Source organism: Arachis ipaensis, chromosome B07, assembly GCF_000816755.2.
Source record: "Arachis ipaensis cultivar K30076 chromosome B07, Araip1.1, whole genome shotgun sequence".
NCBI classification, from domain to species: domain Eukaryota; kingdom Viridiplantae; phylum Streptophyta; class Magnoliopsida; order Fabales; family Fabaceae; genus Arachis; species Arachis ipaensis.
This window is the reverse complement of record NC_029791.2, coordinates 81,203,913-81,221,481: the sequence shown is the minus strand read 5'-3', so window position 1 is coordinate 81,221,481 and position 17,569 is coordinate 81,203,913. Positions and strand designations below refer to the sequence as shown.

The 17,569-nt window shown below is 39.3% G+C and overlaps 1 protein-coding gene across 1 annotated transcript in view; it reads left to right on the top strand.

Moving 5' to 3' along the window:
- The window catches only part of LOC107610182, a 7,978-nt gene extending 4,954 nt beyond the window's left edge, over positions 1–3,024 (top strand). The window contains exon 4 of the mRNA XM_021105984.1: positions 1,475–3,024. The gene's annotated coding sequence lies outside the window, so the exon portion shown is untranslated. The remainder of the gene's footprint in view (positions 1–1,474) is intronic.

Here is a 17,569-nt window from a genome sequence, read left to right as displayed (position 1 = left end):
CAACACTCTCTCTCTCTCTCTCTCTCTCTCTCTCTCTCTCTCTCTCTCTCTTCCCTTCTCTATTTCTTCTTCTCTCTCTCCCACATTTCCCCTTCTCTCTCTCCCCTATCTCTATACTCTGCGCCAACACTATCCTAGGCCGCGCCTCTTCGGTTCTGGCGAGCAACCACCAACAGTGGCAGACCCCTGTGCCACTGTGCCTCTCTCTATCTTGCCCAACCTTCCTTCATCCTTCCTTCTCTATCTGCTTCCAGGTTTCGTTTCGTTTCTATTCCATTTCTTTGCTGCTTTATTTTACTGCTCCGTTTTACTTCTGTCTTTAATTTTGCTTTAGTGGATTAGGAGACATTAGGTTAGATGACTTCTCTTTTTCAGATTGAACATTTGTGATGCTGCTTGAGTATCCTGGATTGCTTTCTAGACTGTTTGATGTCATTTTTTTTTGAACCCTGCATGTTGCTATGTCTGGACTATGATAATACTGAACTGTGCTTACTGCAATGATATTGAAATTGCGATTGCTGCTCTTAACTTTTGCACAGGTTACGCTCATTGAAATGCTGAATGAATTTTTGACTCATCTTCTGTGTCTGATCAACACAGATTTTGAATTTTGTTTCAATTCTGCATTGTTGTTTTCTGATTATTTTCTGCTTGAACACCATTTTGAACCTGGAACTTATACACTTCTGCTAGTGTTCTTGCACTTATGCATATTAGATTTCATTAGATGTATTGCTAGCTGAGCACTTATTCGATTATTTGGACTGACACATCAAACCGCAATTACATGCTGACCTTATTCTGTTTGGTGCATTTTGCAAGTGCATAGCATGCTGCATTGCTGCAACATGTACTTGTTGTTCAATTCTTTTTCCTTAAACACCAAACCAGCCTTAACCTCATAAATTTTGAACTTGGTTTGGTACTGTTGCAGCAGTACATGCATTGTTTCCTCTGTGAATTGATCAAGCTTGTTCATGTGTTTAGCATCGACGACCATAGACTTAGTCACTTGTTCCTTGAGTTTTTGAGCAATGCACCTTATTTTTCAACCAAGCATTGTTTTGGACAAAAGGCTATGTATATGTGATCAATTCCTACCTTTTCAACATGGATGAGTGCAAGCTTTCACTCTGACTTTGATTTTCGCCATTTGTGCTAATTTTTCCAAACTCTTCCAATTTCCAAGGCAAAATGGCACTAATCAATCTCTTTGAACTCAATTCACATACATAACACACCTAAGTCCTACGTGTGCTTTCATTGTTTGTTCATTCATCCATTTATTAATTAGGTTGCTTGATTTTGGGAAAATGGACTCTCTATGGAACATTCTACTGTTTACACATGTTTTTCCCTGATTTGCATTTGTTTATCTGACTGGCTCTTAATTGAATTGTTTGATTATATCCTTCTTCTTTCTGTGATTTTATCTGTTCCCTGAGTTGTATTCTATTTTTGTCTTTTTCAGGATGGGCCGCAAGGGAAAGGAGAAAGCCAACCCCTTGGCTTGCCCTCCTCCCATGCCTCCCAGTGACCGTCCAGACACTTTCATCAATTCTGAGGCCCAAGAACAATATAAGAAGCTAGAAAAATGTGCCTTTCATTATGAGAGGAAGCTTAACTTGCCCGAGAAATATGCGGATACAATACTTGACAGAATAAATTTTTATCATTGGGGATTCGTAAAATCCAACCCAGTGGAAGTAAATGAACACCAGGTCAAGGAATTTTATGCCAATCTCCTCAAGAGGGATGCCCAAACCGTTTTCTTAAGAGGTGTCACCATGAACACCTCTAATACTACTTTAGAGGGCCTCTTGGACATTCCGCATATTCCTCCGGCCAGGGACGCTTATACTCAAATAATGACGGACATCACCAAGGGCAAAATTTCTCTGGATGCGGTCCTGAAAAAGATTGGCCAGCCTGAGGCTAGGTGGGAATATAGCAAGGGAGAGCAGCCTGTCCCCGCGAGCATTGCGTGCATGGACCTCAACCCAGAGGCAAGGATTTGGCAGCACATCATTGCCGATTATATCCTTTCGAGCAAGCATGCCACGCATATCAGGATTTGTGTGGCAGTGATACTATAGGCCATTCTGGAGGGGAAGTGGATCTCTGTTCTTCCCCTCATCAGAGAGTCGATGATGAAGGTGAACATACAGTAGAAATTTAACATTCCCTTCCCATCACTCATCACCAGATTAGTAGCCTTATCTGGTGTAGAGAGACGCCCAACTGACCGGACGTCTGTCTACATTAGTAAGCAGCTGTATCTGCCATACGAAGATTATGACGGGCCGCCTCAGAAGAAGAGGAAGACTATTGAGCCTCCATCAGCAGCAGCAGAGCCTTCGGCACCTCCTTCAGCACCCGCACCCGTACCCTGACCTCTGACACCATATGAGTTATGCCGGGACATCCTTCAGGCCATCTACCAATCCGAGCACCGCAACGCTTGCCACTTCTAGTAGATAGTGGCGAAGTTTGAGGGTAGAGACCCTGGGCCACCTCCTCCAGATACACCAGAGCCTGAGGCCGAGGAGCCTGCATCTGAGGAGCCAGTAGCTGAAGCTGGCCAGGTAGTTCAGCCACCTGAGTAGAGACCTAAGGAGCCCACAATGGAGGAGGCAGTGGTTGAGAGTGCTGAGGAGCAGAGAGCCAAGGAGCCGAGAGTAAAGGAGCCAGCAGCTGTAGCCGAGCCAAGAGTTGAGTCCACACTACGACCATCCAGCGCCATTATTGTCTACCAGCGCCATCACCACCCACCACTGCCAGGCGGTAGAGCTTCACATGATTGACCTCTCCTAATTAATTTCTTTATCACTGAGGACAGTGCATGACTTAAGTGTGGGGGAGGATCTTCTATTTTTGGGTGTAAATATTCTCTCCTGAACACTCTCATTTAGTTACTTTCAGTTTTTATTATGCTTTTGTGGATATTGACAATACTTTACTTTTTCATACTGCTTAGTACTTTTGGTATATATATATATATATATTAGTTGCTTTTAGTTATCTTTAGTATTGCATTTCTAGTCTTGGTATATATATATTGCATCTTTAGATTGCTTGATATATAGTATAGATATGGATTGTGATTGGATGATGTGAATAGCCTATGCCTAGTTTATCTTGATCCTAATTGTTCATGTTACTTTTTGCTTGTTGAAAATTAGGAAAAGAACTAGGAATTTTGAAAAATTTTGCATCCATCACATCATACATACATATAGAAAATAACTTTGGTGAAAAATAACAAGGATTTCTAAGAATTTTGTCAAGGGCATTCTAATGAATTGATTGAGAAAACTGTTTCCAAACTTGCTTGAATGATTTCTTTTTGGAACATAGAAGAGTAAAGAAGAAATACCTTGTGAGGTTTTGAGCTATATTGAGTGGTTACATATTTTAACCACTAACTTTGTTCATTGTGTGATATATCTCTTCTATAATTGTAATCTTGGTGTTCCTAAATTCTTTATTTCCATTTATTGATGTATTGAATTGTATTGAGCATGATTGAGGCCATCTTTGATAAATGCTTACTTTACCCATATAGCCTTACACTTGCATCTGCCATTGTTAACCCCTTTTGAGCCTTATTTACCTCATTGTTCTTGATATTAGCACATCACAACCTTAAGCGAAAAACCATGAATTACCTTGGATTGTATCCTTGATTAGCTTAGGTTGAGGAGTGTGTCTCATTTAAGTGTGAGGAAATTTTGGAAAAATTTGGTAGTGGAAAAAATGTTCAACTTGGGTATTTCATTGAAAACTTTAGAAAATGGGAACATTCATGTATGAACTATATAAACATATGCAATTCCAAAACAACAAAAAAAAAAGAGAGAAACCCTTCATCACAGAAAGGGTGAAAAGTCACCCAAAAGGGTAAACAAATAAATAGGGAATTGCATATGTGATGTTTATGAGACAAGCCATACATGAGTGTTTGTGAGGAAGAAATGATGGAAGGTTAGAATTGCAATTGATTTTGATTTGGTTGATATAGGTTGAGTTGGATACCTAAACTAATCAAGGATTCAACCATTTAGTCCACTTAGCCATATCTATCCAACCTTAACCCTAATCCCATTACGACCATATGAAGTCCTCATGATAATTGCATTCATGCATCACTTGTTGTTGATTGTTAGATGAAAAGCAATCGCTTGAAAGCATGATTAGAAGAGACTTGAGTGAATTGACCCTTAGACACCGAGTGATTAGAGTGTATACACACCTAGTGAGGGTTCAATTACGTAATTCTATGTTTTCATACTTCTCATCATGTATTCATGCAAGTTACTTCATTTTGATGAGTGAATCAATTCTTTAGATTTTGGATGCATTGGATTAATTCTTTGCTTTGTCCTAATTGTCTATACTTGCTTAGGAATTTGATTGTTTGCTTTCACCAACTTCATATAGATACCATAGATTGATAGATAGATAGATATATAGTATTTACATACTTGCATGCATATAGGTAGTTGCATTTAATAAGTTGATTACCCCTTTGATCATTCTCCTTATTAGTTTAGCACGAGGACATCCTATTGTTTAAGTGTGGGGAAGTTGATGAGTCTATATTTGATGGTATATTTTGACTCAATTTGGATAGATTCTAGCACATGAACTCACACTTAAGCACCAAAATAGCATACTTTTGTGTTTAATCCCTAGTTTGATCTTAAATGTGAAAACACGCAATTTTGTGCTTTAATAGAGTAATTTAATCCCACCTTTGTGCCATTCGATGCCGTGATATGGTTTTGAGTGATTTCAGGCCTTGAAGGCAAGAATGGAAGGATAAAAGTGGAAGAAAGCATGTACAAGGGAGAAAACATGAAGAAAACAAGGAAAAGCACACACAACGAAGTGTGCATGCGCGCGCACAAGCAAGAATTCCCATGTGTGCGTAAGGTCTATTTTTCGCCGCGTGTGTGAACGCACACGTTTGTGCTTCCGCACAGGTCCCAATACGTGATTTCATTAATTATGCACGTGCCTTGCGATTTCTGAGGCCCTGAAATGCTATTTTGGAGTGCTATATAAAGGAGGCTTCAACACTTATCAAAGGGGGGAGCATTAGAGCAATTTTTACATAGTTTTTCATAGTAATTAGGAGTAGGAGTAGTGTAGAGTAGATAGCTCTCCTAGGGTTTATCAATTTCCATTGTAGCATTTTATAGCAAGCTTTGATTTTGATTTTACTTCTTCAATTGTAAGTACTCTCAATTTCCTCTTTAATTCAACCACTTTTACTTTCAATCTCTCTTGGTTCAAGTTACTTTGTTCATATTACAATTTTGTGTTTCTTGAAGTTTTGATTAATGAATTTTATATTTCATGCTTCCTTTATGTTTGATTGCTTGTTTATGCTTGGTTTTGTTGATAGTTGGTTATAGTTTTACATTTTACTTTGCAATTCTCCTTGTTTTACTTTTATGCACACAAGGTGTTTGTGAAAATTCCAACTCTAGATTTTGAGTAGATTTTCCAACCTTGGCTTGTGGTTTGAGTTCCTAGGATACTAGAGTCGTAATATCCAACATTTAGTGGTAATTCTTGGGTAGTTAGTTGGCTCTTATTTCCATTGACGCTAGCCTTTTATCAACTAGTTTGACAAGTTGGTTAGGACTTACGGATTAAGGTCAATTATGCTTGCTTGACTTACTCCTCAATGGTTGGGGTTGACTAGGCGAGATTGACTCATGATAATTACCGTAGTTGTGGTTATGGCAATGATAGGACTCCTTGGATACTCGATTTCTAATTTTGCTCATTATTTAGTTCTTTTATTGCTTGAGTTCTTTTAATCTTTTGTTCTTTGATTCCAAACCCCCTTTTTTGTTCCCTTCCCAACCGAAAGAAGTAACATTTCATTTGCATTCCTAGGGAGAACGACCCGAGGTTTGATTACTCTCAGTTTAGATTAGAAATTGTAAACTTTGATCGAGCACTACTTGTTGGTTGAGAACTGTACTTGCAACGAGGTTATTTCTCCTTTACCGAGAAGGAAATCTCAACCGATGAATGTGTTCACATCAAAGCACCCAAACATCCTCTGATAAACCACTATTATATGGTTTATCTTGTGTTCAATTGAGTGGTTTCATGAAGTCTTTACACACTTATTCATATGATTTACATGATTTTACAATTCCTTCCTAGTTTGTTATATGGTTGAAAACTTGCTTCCTAGTGATCTTTAATTTGTGTATTTTAATTCTCCTTTATACCATTCGATGCCGTGATCCGTGTGTTAAGTGTTTCAGGCTTCATAGGGCAGGAATGGCTTAGAAAATGGAGAGGAAGCTTGCAAAAATGGAAGGAACACAAGAAACTAAGGAGATGACCAGTGAGCATCGACGCGCACGCATGGCTCACGCGTGCGCGCGACATGGAGAAAATTGCAGCGACGCATGCGCGTGCCTGACGCGTACGCGTGGATTGGAGTTGCACAAAAGATGCGCACGCGTGGATGATGCGTACGCGTGACAAGGAAATTCGCCAAATGACACACACGCGTGACTGACGCGTACGCGTGACATGAGTGATCTGCAGAAATAACAGAAAACGCTGGAGGGCAATTTCGGGCAGAGTTTTGACCCAGTTTCTGGCCCAGAAACATAGAATAGAGCCAGGGAACGTGCAGAGACTCAACACACATTCTCATTAGCATAGTTTTAGGTTTTTAGATCTGAATCTAGAGACAATTTACTCTTCCTCTAGGTTTTCTATACACTCATAGTTTTATAGTTTTATGCTTTTGCTTTTGGATACTGAAGAGTTATCACTTCCGTTGAAGATACTATTCTAGTTTGTTTTCTTGCTTCCTATTTATTTATTCCATATTCTAATTCTTGTTTAGAGTTACAATCGGATTATTTTGTATTTATTAATGCAAAGGATTACTTTTATTTTTAATTAGTTTTTAACCCCTATTTTATTTAATTTATCATGTCTTATTCTTATATTTTTATGAGCGTTATATTCATGTCAATGGAGTAGATTTCCTACTTGACATGGGGGTTGATTAAGATGAGACACTTGAGTTGGAATGCTCAAGTGATTAGTTAAATTGAAATTTGTTGGCTAATTCTGTATTTACTAACGCTAGACCTTCCCAAGGGAGAGGACTAGGATTTTCGAATAAGAGTTAGCTCAATCACTTGACTTTCCTTTATTTAGTAAGGGTTAACTAAGTGAAAATAACAACCTCTTTATGCTACACTTAAGAGAATTCCAACAAGGACAGAACTTCCAATTAATCATTCCCCCAGTCAAGCCCTTTTGATTTTCATTGCTTTAATTTACAATTAGTTATTTTTCTATCGTTCAACCCTCATTTTTCTTGGAAAACTCCTAATTAATAAATTAGCACCCTTTTTGGCAACTCGTTGGGAGACGACCTGGGACTCATACTCCCAGTATTTTTATTCTAATTTTTTGTGACAACCTTTCTAAATAGATGAGGCGGATTTTTGCTGGTTAACAGCTATACGCATAACATACTTCCTGATTTGATTTCTTAATTGGCCGAATTTCGCCCCGGCATCAATTTTTGGCGTCGTTGCCAAGGAGTTGCAATTGTGTGCTAGATTATTAATTAGTGTACATATTTTCAATTTTTGCATATTTTATTTTATTTTGTTACCATGAGCTATATGTTTCTCTCATTGAATGACACGTTCACTACCTGATCCGAGCTTAGCCGCATTTGACCCTGAAATTGGTTAGCCTCTGAGGGTGGTAAAGTGATTGTTATCGATTCACCAGTCTCATCTAAGGGTGAATCTGAACCGCCATCTGAGAGCGAAACAAGCTCCTTTACTACTGATACAGCTGATTCACGTGCAGATAACATGGCAGCACCTAGGAGGATTACTCTTCAGGAAGCTGGAGCCCCAGATTTTACACTGCAACCATATCAAGTGCATCATCTAACACTGGCTGCAGATTTTGAGCTGAAGGCTGCACTAATCAACTTGATGCCCAAGTTTTATGGCTTACCTGCTCAAGAGCCCATCAAGCACCTTAGGGATTTCCAGACAGCCTGTTCTACTGTTAGGCATCATGGTGCAAATGAATCTTCTAATCTGTTAATCACCTTCCCATTTTCTCCTGAGGGAAAGGCGAGGGAGTGGTATTACTCCCAACCTGAAGCAACTGATACCAACTAAGATACGCTCAGGAAAGAATTTCTGGAAAAATACTTTCCAGCTGAAGTTACAGATAGATTGAGGAAAGAGATCTCCTACATTGTTCAAGGTGAATCAGAAACTCTCTATGAGTACTGGGAGCGCTTTAAGAACCTTCTGGATGCATGCCCCCATCACATGATTGACAGGCTAGTGTTGATAAGCTACTTCACTTAAGGCATGAAGCCTTGGAATAAAACTACATTAGATGGTGCTAGTAATGGTTCTCTGAAAAAGTACAAGATCGCAGATGAAGTATGGCAACTGATCAGCAACTTAGCTGAATCCACTAGGAATCACAGGCACAGGAACAGCCACTCAAAGGCTGTTGCAAACATTTCCTCTAGTAGTGAGACTACTACTCTTACACAGAGTATATGTGAAATGATCAACCTACTGAAGCATATATAGTTGAATCAACAACAGCAACAGCCTCCCCCACCACAACAAGGCCAACAGTTTGTTCCCCAAAGAGTATGCAGAATCTGTGCTGATTATAGTCATTATACTGATGAGCGCCCATAGCTCCAACAAGAAGACAACACTGTGGCAGCTACTCATAACTTCTATGACCGCCCAAGGCGGTAACTACAACCAAGGTGGGAACTATAACCAAGGATGGCAGGACAACTCCAACCAAGGTTGGAGAGATAATTCCAACCATAGCTGGAGGGACAACTATAACAGAGGAGGCAGAGACAACAATGGAAATTAGAGGTGGAATAACAACAACAGACAGCAAAATCAGAACCAGCCTCATAGAGCTCCTCACCTAAGGCAGTCCCAAGGAGCCCAACACAACCAACAACAGGTCCCTCAGATCACTTATCCTCCTTCCTCATCAAATGACGAGATGCTTCGTTCTCTTGCACAAGGACAGCAAGACATGTAGACTACACTGAACTCTACTCTAAATGGTCTGAATACCACTTTACAAGCTCTCGTCTTCCGAATAGATTCATTACCTGCTTCCACCAACCAACCTTCAAGCTCCAATGGAATTCCTTCTCAACCCTTACCTAACCCCAAAGGTGGCATCAATGCCATCACTTTGAGGTCTGGAACCACACTGCAAGAGAGGAACCAAGAGGAGCCAAGCCCACCAGAACACGCCCCAATTGAGGATATAGTAGAGGTGGAAGATGCTAAAGAGGAAGAGAAAGTACAAGACATGGTTAAAGAAGAAGTAGCTCAGCCAAGGAATGGATCACCAAAGGAAGCAGAAGCTGCAAATGGTGCCATTCCTGTCCCATTTTCCCACCTTGCAAGGAAGCCCAGAAAGCAGATGGAACTTGATCCCAAAATGGTAGAAATTTTTAAAAAGGTTGAGGTAATTGTTCCCCTTTTTGATGTTATTCAACAAGTATCTAAACATGCAAAGTTTTTGAAAGATTTATGCATACATAAAGATAAAATTAATTAATTAGAAACTATTCCTTTGGGTAATTCTATATCTGCTTTAATGGGAGGTATACCTGAAAAATGTAGTGATCCAAGTCCATGCATGGTTAACTGTACCATTGGAGGTGTAATATTTTCTGACTACATGTGTGATTTATGAGCGTGTGTTAGTATAATACCATTGTCTATATATGATACTTTGAGGCCCCCTCCCTTAAAAAGGTCAGCAGCTTATTTTGTGTTAGCAGATAAAAGCATTATTACAGTAGTTGGAATTGCTGAAGATGTATTAGTGAGCATTAAGGGGCTCACATTTCCCATTGACTTCTATATCCTGGAAATGCCCCCTAATGACTCAGGAAGACCATCATCAATCCTGCTTGGAAGACCATTCCTGAAGACTTTGAAGTTCAAGCTGGATGCATTCTCAGGAACTTACTCCTTTGAGATAGATGGCAGAACAGTGAGTTTCAGTTTAAATGAAGCTATGAAGCACCCTCCGGAAGATCATTCTATCTTCCAGTGCGACATCATTGATGAAACTGTAGCTGAAGTTCACCAAGAAGAAGCAGAAGAGAAGTACATGGAGCAAGGTCCAAGTGTGGGGACACCCTCTGAATACAATGAGGACATTTTGCCATTATCACTAGCCCTGGATGATCCAGAGCCTAGCCATGAGTAGAAATTGGAATTGAAGCCCCTTCCTCCACACCTCAAGTATGCTTACCTTGAGGATAATCAGAAGTTCCCAGTTATTATTGCAAGGGAACACACTTCCCAACAGGAGGAGCAACTGCTCAGTGTGTTGAGAAGACACAAGAAAGCAATTGGGTGGAGCTTGGTGGATATAGTAGGCATCAGCCCTCAAGTTTGTGAGCACAGAACATTCTTAGAAGAGGAATCAAAGCCTGTCCGTTAACCCCAAAGAAGATTGAATCCCACCATCTTAGAAGTTGTCAAGAAAGAAGTGACCAGGCTGCTTGAAGCAGATATCATTTACCCCATCTCAGACAGTGAATGGGTCAGTCCAGTACAAGTGGTGCCCAAGAAGTTTGGAGTCACTGATGAGCGGATAATTTATACGCTTTTTGGCATTGTTTTTAGTATGTTTTTAGTAGGATTTAGTTACTTTTAGGGGTGTTTTCATTAGTTTTTATAATTACTTACTCATGTAAACCCTAGTAGCTAGTTTATTATAAATAGGACCTTTTACTAGTCTTTTTGAGAATCTTTGGTCTCAGTTTTAATGCTTTGGAGCCATTACCAGGGATTGTTCGAGCCTGGACATCACAATTTCGTGCACCAAGTTTTTGGCGCCGTTGCCGGGGATTGTTTGAGTTTGGACAACTGACGGTTCATCTTGTTGCTCAGATTAGGTAATTTTCTTTTTGTTTTCTTTTCAAAAATTTTTCAAAAATATTTTCAAAAATCTCTCATCTGTTTTCAAAAAAAAAAAATGTTTTAAAAAATTTTATTCAAGATTTTTAAGAATGAATTCTAGTCTTTCATGAAGCATGTTGAAGCCTGGCTGACTGTAAAGCCATGTCTAAATTTATTTGGACTGAGGCTTGCAATTTGTTATCAAGAGCAATTTAGTTGTTGCTCATCCACCTGCTGCTGATCCATGATCACCTGCTGAAGCTTGGCTGGCCATTGGCCAGGTCTAGTGTTTTGGACCGGAGCTTTCTTTGAAAGCTTGGCTGGCTAGTGAGCCATGTCTAATTCCTGGACTGAAGCTTTAGACTAAGAATGCAAGATTCCTGGAATTCATATTAAAAATTTTTGGAATCCTTATTTTCCCTTTTCAATAAATTTTCGAAAAAAATTAGAAAATCATAAAAATCAAAAATATTTTGTGTTTCTTGTTTGAGTCTTGAGTCATATCATAAGTTTGGTGTCAATTGCATATGCATCTTGCATTTTTCGAAAATATCATGCATTCATAGTGTTCTTCATGATCTTCAAGTTGTTCTTGGTAAGTCTTCTTGTTTGATCTTGATGATTTTTTTATTTTGTGTCTTTTCATGTTTATCATATGCATTCTTGAATTCTTAGTGTCTAAGCATTAAAGAATTCTAAGTTTGGTGTCTTGCATGTTTTCTTTGCATTAAAAGTTTTTCAAAATTGTGTCTATGATGTTCATCATGGCATTCAAAGTGTTCTTGGTGTTCATCTTGACATTCATAGCATTCTTGCATGCATTCATTGTTTTGATCTAAAAATTTCATGCATTGCATATTTTTCATGTTTTTCATAAAAAATTCAAAAATCAAAAAAATATCTTTTCCTTTTTCTCTCATCAAATTCGAAAATTGTGTTGACTTTTTCAAAAATTTTTAAAATCATGTTGTTTCTTATGAGTCAAATCAAATTTTCAATTTGAAAATCTTATCTTTTTCAAAATCTTTTTCAAAAATCTTTTTCTTATTTTTATCACTAATTTTCGAAAATAACATAATCAATTAATGTTTTGATTCAAAAATTTGAAGTTTGTTACTTGCTTGTTAAGAAAGATTCAAACTTTAAGTTCTAGAATCATATCTTGTGATTTCTTATGAATCAAGTCATTAATTGTGATTTTAAAAATCAAATCTTTTTCAAAACTAATTTTATCATATCTTTTCAAAAATATCTTCTTATCTTATCTTTTTCAAAAATATCTTTTCAAAATATCTTTTCTAACTTCCTAACTTCCTATCCTTTCAAAGTTTGTTTCAACTAACTAACTAACTTTTTGTTTGTTTCTTAACTTTTTCAAAACCACCTAACTAATTCTCCCTTTCTAATTTTCGAAAATATCTCCCCCTTTTTCAAAAATTTATTTTTAATTAACTAATTATTTTTATTTTTATTTTTGATTTCAAAAATTTTCGAAAAAAAAAAATACTAACAATTTTCAAAAACCATTTTCAAAAATCACTAACTCTTTTTCAAAATATTTTTCGAAAAAATTCTCTCTCTCCCATCTCATTCTATTTATTCATTCATATCCTAACATCTCATCTCACATCTCTTCCATCCGTACAGTTGTGTTTCTTCCATTATATTACATTCTTTGTCTCCCCCTCTTCTTCCACTCACACAGGAATCCCTATACTGTGGTATAAAGGATCTCCATTATTATTATTATTTTTCTGTGCCTTCTTCTTTGTCATATGAGCAGGAGCAAGGATAAGAACATTCTTGTGGAAGCAGATCCAGAACCTGAAAGGACTCTGAAGAGAAAATTAAGAGAAGCTAAAATACAACAATCCAGAGATAACTTTTCAGAAATTTTCGAACAGACAGAGGAGATGGCAGCCGAAAATAATAATAATGTAAGGAAGATGCTTGGTGACTTCACTGCACCTAATTCCAATTTCTGCCATTGGAGCAAACAACTTTGAGCTGAAACCTCAGTTAGTTTCTCTGATGCAGCAGAACTGCAAGTTTCATGGACTTCCATCTGAAGATCCTTTTCAGTTCTTAACTGAATTCTTGCAGATATGTGATACTGTTAAGACTAATGGAGTAGATCCTGAAGTCTACAGGCTCATGCTTTTCCCTTTTGCTGTAAGAGATAGAGCTAGATTATGGTTGGATTCTCAACCCAAAGACAGCCTGAACTCTTGGGATAAGCTGGTCACGGCTTTCTTAACCAAGTAGTTTCCTCCTCAAAAGCTGAGCAAGCTTAGAGCTGATGTTCAAACCTTCAGACAGAAAGAAGGTGAATCCCTCTATGAAGCTTGGGAAAGATACAAACAGTTGACCAAAAAGTGTCCTTCTGACATGCTTTCAAAATGGACCAGCCTGGATATATTATGATCATGTGGAGTCACAAAATAAATATAAAAATTGAAAACGGAATCAAAAACAGCAGAAGAAAAATCACACCCTGGAGGAGCATCTGTCTGGCGTTCAGCGCCAGAACAGAGCATGGTTCTGGCGCTGAACGCCCAAAATTGGCAGCTTCTGGGCGCTGAACGCCAGAACAGGCATGGTTCTGGCGTTCAGCGCCAGAAATGGCACACAGATGGGCGTTGAACGCCCAAAATGGCCACCAACCTGGCGCTGAACGCCCAGAGTTGGGTACAAGGGCATTTTTACATGCCTAATGGGTGCAGGGATGTAAATCCTTGAACACCTCAGGATCTGTGGACCCCACAGGATCCACTCAGGATCTTTGGACCCCACAGGATCCATTCAGGATCTGTGGACCCCACAGGATCCCCAACTACCTCGACTCACTTCTTCTCACCACTCTCTTTCACACAACCCCATAAACACTCTTCCCTAAAAAACCCCTCACCAATCACCTCAATCTCTCTTCCCCACTAAACCTTCACCACTCACATCCACCCACTCTTCCCAATAAACCTACCTCATAAACTCCACCTACCTTCAAAATTCAAAACAAATTTCCCACCCAAACCACCCATATGGCCGAAACAATACCCCACCTCCCTTCCCTATATAAAGACCTCCATTCTTCATCAAATTCACACAACACAACCCCTCTATACCCTTCTTGGCCGAAACCACATCTCCCTCTCCCTCTCCATATTTCTTCTTCTTCTTTCTCTATTCTTTTGTTTATTGCTCGAGGGCGAGCAATATTCTAAGTTTGGTGTGGTAAAAGCATAGCTTTTTTGTTTTTCCATTACCATTGATGGCATCAAAGACCGGAGAATCCTCTAGAAAAGGGAAAGGGAAGATAAAAGCTTCCACATCCGAGTCATGGGAGATGGAAAGGTTCATCTCCAAAGCCCATCAAGACCACTTCTATGATGTTGTGGCCAAGAAAAAGGTGATCCCTGAGGTCCCTTTTAAACTCAAAAGAAATGAGTATCCAAAGATCCGACATGAAATTCAAAGAAGAGGTTGGGAAGTTCTAACAAATCCCATCCAACAAGTCGGCATGCTAATGGTTCAAGAGTTCTATGCCAATGCATGGATCACCAAGAACCATGATCAAAGTAAGACCCCGGATCCAAAGAACTATTTTACAATGGTTCGGGGGAAATACTTAGATTTTAGTCCGAAAATGTGAGGTTGGCGTTCAACTTGCCATACATGGAAGAGAACGCACGCCCCTACACAAGGAGAGTCATCTTTGATCAAAGGTTGGACCAAGTCCTTATGGACATATGTGTAGAAGGAGCTCAATGGAAGATTGACTCCAAAGGCAAGCCGGTTCAACTAAGAAGATTGGACCTCAAGCCTATAGCTAGAGGATGGTTGGAGTTTATTCAATGCTCAATCATTCCCACTAGCAACCGGTCTGAAGTTACTATAGACCGGGCCATCATGATCCATAGCATCATGATTGGAGAAGAGGTGGAAGTTCATGAGATTATACCTCAAGAACTCTACAAGGTGGCTGACAAGTCCTCCACCATGGCAAGGTTAGCCTTCCCTCACCTCATTTGCCACCTATGCAATTCGGCTGGGATTGACATAGAGGGAGATATCCTCATCAAAGAGGACAAGCCCATCACTAAGAAAAAGATGGAGCAAGCAAGAGAGCCCAGTCATGAAGCTCAAGAGGCGCAAGAAGCTCACTTCCATGAGATCCCTGAGAAAACTCTGAGTTCCTATAGATGCCAATCATTCTAACCTCAATGGATAAAGTGAGATGCCAAAACTATTCAAGAGGCAAAAAGCTATAAGTCCCGCTCATTTGATTGAAGCTCTGTTTCATTGATAGTTTGGAATTTGTAGTATATTCTCTTCTTTTTATCCTATTTGATTTTCAGTTGCTTGGAGACAAGCAACAATTTAAGTTTGGTGTTGTGATGAGCGGATAATTTATACGCTTTTTGGCATTGTTTTTAGTATGTTTTTAGTAGGATTTAGTTACTTTTAGGGGTGTTTTCATTAGTTTTTATGTTAAATTCACATTTCTGGACTTTACTATGAGTTTGTGTGTTTTTCTGTGATTTCAGGTATTTTCTTGCTGAAATTGAGGGACTTGAGCAGAAATCAGATTCGGAGGTTGAAAAAGGACTGCTGATGCTGTTGGATTCTGACCTCCCTGCACTCAAAGTGGATTTTCTGGAGCTACAGAACTCGAAATGGCGCGCTTCCAATTGCGTTGGAAAGTAGACATCCAGGTCTTTCCAGAAATATATAATAGTTCATACTTTGGCCAAGAATTGACGACGTAAACTGGCGTTCAACGCCAGCCTTCTGCCCAAATCTGGCGTCTAGCGCCAGAAAAGGATCCAAAACCAGAGTTAAACGCCCAAACTGGCACAGAAACTGGCGTTCAACTCCACAAATGGCCTCTGCACGTGCAACACTTAGGCTCAGCCCAAACACACACCAAGTGGGCCCAGGAAGTGGATTTATGCATCAATTACTTACTCATGTAAACCCTAGTAGCTAGTTTATTATAAATAGGACCTTTTACTAGTCTTTTTGAGAATCTTTGGTCTTAGTTTTCTATTCAATTCATCTTATTTCGCTTCTAAGATATCCATTCGCACCCAAGAACGTGATGAAGGTGATGATTATGTGTGACGCTCATCATCCTTCTCCCTTATGAACGCGTGTCTGACAAACACTTCTGTTCTACATGAATTATGCTAGAATGAGTATCTCTTAGATCTCCTAACCAGAATCTTCGTGGCGTAAGCTAGAATGATGGCGGCATTCAAGAGAATCCGGAAGGTCTAAACCTTGTCTGTTGTATTCTGAGTAGGATTCAATGATTGAATGATTGTGACGAGCTTCAAACTCGCGAGTGCTGGGCGTTAGTGACAGACGCAAAAGGAGGGTGAATCCTATTCCAGCATGATCGGAAATCGACAGATGAATAGCCGTGCCGTGACAGGGTGCGTGAGCATATTATAAACTGAGAGGAGGGGATGTAGCCACTGACAACAGTGATGCCCTTGCATACAGCCAGCCATGGAAAGGAGTAAGACTGATTGGATGAAGATAGCAGGAAAGCAGAGGTTCAGAGGAACGAAAAGCATCTCCATTCACTTATCTGAAATTCCTACCATTGAATTACATAAGTATCTCTATTCCTATCTTATTATATAGTATTCGAAAACTCCATGATTATTTTATATCCGCCTGACTGAGATTTACAAGGAGACCATAGCTTGCTTCATACCAACAATCTCCGTGGGATTCGACCCTTACTCACGTAAGGTATTACTTGGACGACCCAGTGCACTTGCTGGTTAGTTGTATCGAAGTTGTGACCATTATGAATTAAGATCAAAGCACCAAGCTTTGGAGCCATTACCAGGGATTGTTCGAGCCTGGACATCACAATTTCGTGCACCAGTCACAACAGTAAAGAATGAGCATGGAGTGTTCCTAACAACTAGAGTGCAGAATTCATGGAGGGTTTGCATTGACTATAGTCGCCTCAAACAAGCTACTCGCAAGGATCATTACCCCTTGCCATTTATTGATCAGATGCCTGATCGCTCATCAGGTAAATCTCATTATTGCTTTTTAGATGGTTATACAGGCTACTTTCAAATTCATATAGCTCCTGAAGATCAGGAGAAGACTACTTTTATATGTCCCTTTGGAACGTAAGCATATAAGAGGATGCCTTTTGGTTTATGTAATGCACCAGCTACTTTCCAAAGATGCATGATAAGTATCTTCTCAGATCTTATTGAGAACTGTATGGAAGTATTTATGGATGATTTTAGCGTTTATGGTGATTCCTTTAACCTTTGCTTGGATAATTTAGCTAGAGTATTAGATAGGTGTGTTAGTTTAAACCTTGTATTAAATTTTGAAAAGTGTCATTTTATAGTAAAACAAGGGATTGTTCTAGGACATGTCGTGTCTAATACTGGTATTTCTGTAGATCCAGCAAAGGTAGATGTCATTTCTAGTTTACCTTACCCCTCTTCCGTGAGGGAAGTCCATTCATTCCTTGGCCATGCAGGTTTCTACAGGAGATTCATTAAGGACTTCAGTAAGGTAGCATTGCCCTT